Source organism: Sinocyclocheilus anshuiensis, unplaced genomic scaffold (assembly GCF_001515605.1).
Source record: "Sinocyclocheilus anshuiensis isolate Anshui unplaced genomic scaffold, SAMN03320099.WGS_v1.1 scaffold272, whole genome shotgun sequence".
Lineage (NCBI taxonomy): Eukaryota > Metazoa > Chordata > Actinopteri > Cypriniformes > Cyprinidae > Sinocyclocheilus > Sinocyclocheilus anshuiensis.
In genome coordinates this window covers 1,574,946-1,579,770 of record NW_015554117.1, presented here as the reverse complement: position 1 = coordinate 1,579,770, position 4,825 = coordinate 1,574,946, and the positions used below count along the sequence as shown (strand labels likewise).

Genomic DNA, 4,825 nt, shown 5'->3' with positions numbered 1-4,825 from the left:
TGAGAGAAATCAGATGTTACTGTAGTTCTAAAATAAATATGAATATGCATTAATTCATCTCACTCACAAAAAAAAAACCCACACAGATTCAGTATTCCTCAAAATGAATAAAAATAATGCAACTCAGAATATGATGCAAACCTGCAATAATTAAATGTTAAACAACACAAATATCCTTTATGTATTTAATCCCATTCTATTAACCAACCTTCGATGATCCCATTCAACCATAATAAACAAAAATTACTCTAGACAAACATTTGTGTCTTTTTTTTTTATTGCTGAAGTGTGTTGAAATTTCTTCTTCTGCATTCTACTGTACGGACGTAAATTTACTTTCCCTTCAGCCTGAGGCTTATTCGTTTCACTTTTGGTGTGAAAAGGCTTTTATATTTGCCAAAAATATAACTTTTATATTTTAAAAACAAACAAGCAAGCCCTGTCCAGATTTAAAAAGTAACGCAACGCATTACTTTCCATAAAAAGTAACTAAGTAATGTAATTAGTTACTTTTTTTATGGAGTAACGCAATATTGTAATGCATTACTTTTAAAAGTAACTTTCCCCAACACTGATGGTTACTATATGCCATGGTATAAATGTGGTATTGAAAATTATTTTAAAGAATACCATGGTATCATGGCTTCATGATACCATTTCCAAAAGTGTGTGTGTGTGTCTGTACCTACAAATTTGCACCCAAAAGTGAGCTAAACCTGTCAGTACTCACCAAAACCTTCTTTTAGGGATGTTGACATTTGTAGAAATAGTGTAAAAAATAAAGTAAATTAAGTGTTGTTTCTCAGTGAACCAGACTGTGTGTGTGTGTGTGTGTGTGTGTGTGATGATTTCTCAAATGAAATGGTGAATTTCTGTTGAAGTGACTCTCAGAGCAGTTCTGAAGATGAAGTTCACGTGTTTATATCCTCATATAGTGAGACGACAGAAGCGCCTCAAACACACCCGAGATTATTTCGCGGACCCCACTTTGAGAACCCCTGTATTTTTAGGATAATCAGTGTAAACTTACAATAGGTCCTTCGCACAGTTTTGAGACCTTTACCACTGTAACTGGTGAAGAAAACTTGTCAGTTTTTGAGGGCGTTGATCATGCTAAATACATTTCACAGCGGTGGTATCTGGTACTCTTTGGTACTCTTTGTGAGTGTTTTAAGCTAACTGTATTGATGATATTTTTTCCACCAACTGTGATTACCATACCGATGATGAAGTTTCAACAGACTCTCAACCCCTCCGTCTCCTCACGTCTCCGGTCTCATGCTCGACTAACGAGTCACAAGTTGCGCTTTTCTCTCCGCGGGGCGTTTCTGTTTCTTCCCTCAGAGTCTGGCTGCGGATCACTCGCGTGCATGTTCGGCTCCGTCTCACACAGCCATGCAGAACCATCACCTGAAGGAACACTTGTATAAAATCCTGGTGATCGGGGATCTGGGTGTGGGGAAAACCAGCATAATCAAGCGCTACGTGCACCAGAACTTCTCACCGAACGACGATCGGCGTGGATTTCACGCTCAAAGTTCTCAACCTCGCCCAGGAGACCGTCCGACTGCAACTCTGGGACATCGCCGGTAATTTACACTTTTTTTTTTTATTATTAGTTTAATTTTGTTATTATTATTTTTTAACAAACTCTTCTTCTGTGCCTAAAATTTGTTTAAAATTACGTATAACAACAACAATAATAATAAAAACTAAATAATTACACAATTAATTTATAAATGTATTAATTTGTATATGTACAGCCTTAGATATTGACACTGTGCGTATTTTTACGTTATTTTTTGTTTACTCTTAATTTGTCAAAGTTCATAACTTGCATGATCGATAGATAGATGTGTTCGTCACTCATGTGAGGGAGATTTCCACCTTTAAAAAAACTGAAGGAAAACAGTAACGTTGTTGTAAATAGATGAAATGAGCAGACATCAGACAGGAGCGTGATTTGCCATTGTGAAGCCGTTCTTAAGAGGAAAAAAAAACAAATCAACTCAATTACAGAGGTATTTGGGCACTTAAAACGTTTACATGACTGAATGTCATTCCATTTGATATCAAAAAGCCATTTACTGTAAAGAAAGCATCATTTCTTTTGTTGTAAATGGCAACTATTTATTTCGTCTCATGTTGCTGCACTACCCAGCTGACTAAAATGTGTTCTGGAAAGGTTTTGCTAACGTTCCCCATTAAGTTATGAAGAAATTATTTCTGAATGTTTTCTAAACGTTCAAAAGGTCCAGTTTAAAAAAAAAGTTCTTGTTCATGCAAACATTAAGGGAACATTCCATTTCAGAATTTTGCAAACATTATGGAACATTACTTTTAAATGTTCTCTGAATATTCTGAAACAAATAGCTACATTTAAAAAATGTTAGACAAACGTTCAACTACAATGTCTCAGAAAAAAACATTCCATGGATGATGTACAGATAATGGTTGTGTGCTAACATTTTTAGAATGTTATTAAAGACCACATAATTTGAACAAATGTTCTTGGAAGAACTTTATTCTTAACTTTGAGAGAACTTTGCTAGCTGGGTAGTTTCCATTGCTCTCTTCATAGTTTCTCAGTCTTCACTCCGCTGCTCCAGTAACTTCTGACACTAATCCTGAGCACTGAGTTTTAAGTTTAACGGCGTGAGGCTGGAGCTCAGTGGAGTTGATCAATATGAGCCGTTGGAATGTGCTTTTCCTCATTAATGATATCCAGGCTTTAGTTCGGACCCTTGGAAATGTGTACAAGAATCTCAAAGTACGATCACGTGGATCAGAGAAAAGAAAAAGCAAAGAGACTGAGGTTCTAGCGCATTCACCCAAGGCTTCAGCTGAAGATAAACCTCTTATTGTTGTCTTTGAGTTCTGCTGTGATCCTCATGAAGTCACGGTGAAATGTATGTATGTTCATGACCTATATAGCTGCGATTTACAGAAGACTTTATCTGTCATGCGGTTTGTTCTGATTCATTCTCTTCCGCAGGCCAGGAGCGTTTCGGGAACATGATGCGGGTGTATTATCGAGAGGCCATGGGAGCCTTCATCGTTTTCGACGTCACACGGCCATCAACATTCGAGACGGTGACAAAGTGGAAGGAGGATCTCGACGCCAAGCTGAGTTTATCCAACAGCAAACACGTGGCAGCCGTATTGCTCGCCAACAAGTGCGATCAGGGCAGAGACGTTCTCACCAACAATGGCATCAAGATGGAGCAGTTCTGCCAGGAGAACGGCTTCGTGGGATGGTTTGAGACTTCAGCCAAGGTACGTCATGAATCATCTCAAATCACCATCAGAGTCTTCAGATATTCAAGATCAGTGTGCACAGAGGTTAAAAGGTCAGGTCATGGTGAGGGTAAAGCCTCGTACACACCGGGACGATTATCGCGCTCGCTTATCGCTGACGTTTTTCGACGCGTCTTTTGTGTTCATACTGTAGGAAACTTTTTCCTCGTCGAAGCAGAGACCAGGAGACTCTTGGGTATCTTCAGCAGAGTTCTTTATTGAGAACGCGCTGCGTGGCGCTGCAGTCATCAAAAGTCTGACTAAGGCAGTGATACATTGTTGTTTATATACATTTTAAGGGGGCAGTGCTTAGAAATGGAGACAAAGCACCTGGGTGACTACCTTAAACAAAGCATGCAAATGAAGTACAGGAATCAGCCCGACACCGGCCTTTTCCCAGCCTTGATCTCATCAGCATAACAGTGTCATTCAAATGCATAGGTGCTAATCCAATCAGTCTGACAGTCCTAATTCAATCAGTATAACTACTCAAAGACTGGGGCAGAGGCACCAAGAGCCATTACAAACAAAAGGTGATAGTCTCAGTAATCTGGTTCATTTGACTAACAATAAGAGAACAGGAACAGACAGGAACCTCTTGCTACACTTTGCTTAAGATAATCATTTGTCTGTTGTAATTTACCTTAAATGCTAAATACAATGTACTTCACCTTAGTTTTTCATGTGATGCTATGTCAGAACATAGGATCAGCATATTTTAAACAGATTCTTAAATTTGTAATCCCACAATTCCCCCTTTGAGAGTTCTAATAACTCTCACAAAATACAAATTTAGACACTTAAAAGTTCATTCTTGTAACCTGTGATCGTTACAGGCACATAGCACTTGCTCTGTGTTGATTGTCTGTAGTGACGAACGGCATGTTGACACAGAAACAAACATGCAGCTAGGGTCCGTGAAGTTCTTACGGGTAATAGTCTTTTCTGGTTGGAACTGTCATTTCCTCGTGATGGGCGTGGGTCATTTGTTGAATGAAACACTTTATACTGTGGACGCATATATAGTACACCAGTAGGAAAAACAACAGCAGAATTGCTATTTCCTTGATCCACAGCCAGGGTTTACCTAACAGGTTTCCGAACCATGAAGACTTATCTTCAGTCATCTGGTGTAATTTTGCTGAAAGATCAAGAATGTCAATCTTGATCATGTTGATGGATGACTGAAGTTCCCGTATGTGATTCTCTGCATTGTGTATTTAATTTTTCTTCCGTGACAGTTGGCTCGGCAGTGAGTCTAGTTGTCTTTTAGAGGTTGTGGCTTCATACGCAGGTGAGGAGGTCGGTGCGTATGGGTCTCGGGACAGCCATCAAGTGGTATCTGCACAGAGTAAGAAAGAAAACAAAAGACGACAGAGCAGTATTTGTTGTAAAAAACTGCAACCACTAGGGTTGTATCCTTTGTTCGATCTGAGTCTGCTATTGTTGTTCCTTCTTTCCCCATTTCTTAATTCCTGCGACACCTGAAGAACAGTGAGGTAAGGATGGACTAGTGGATGGGGAAGGC

At 39.2% G+C, this 4,825-nt stretch overlaps 1 pseudogene; it reads left to right on the top strand.

Annotated features, from left to right (window-relative positions):
• The first annotated feature begins 1,218 nt into the window (after positions 1–1,218).
• Positions 1,219–4,825, top strand: part of LOC107669916 (ras-related protein Rab-38-like) — a 6,243-nt pseudogene continuing 2,636 nt past the window's right edge.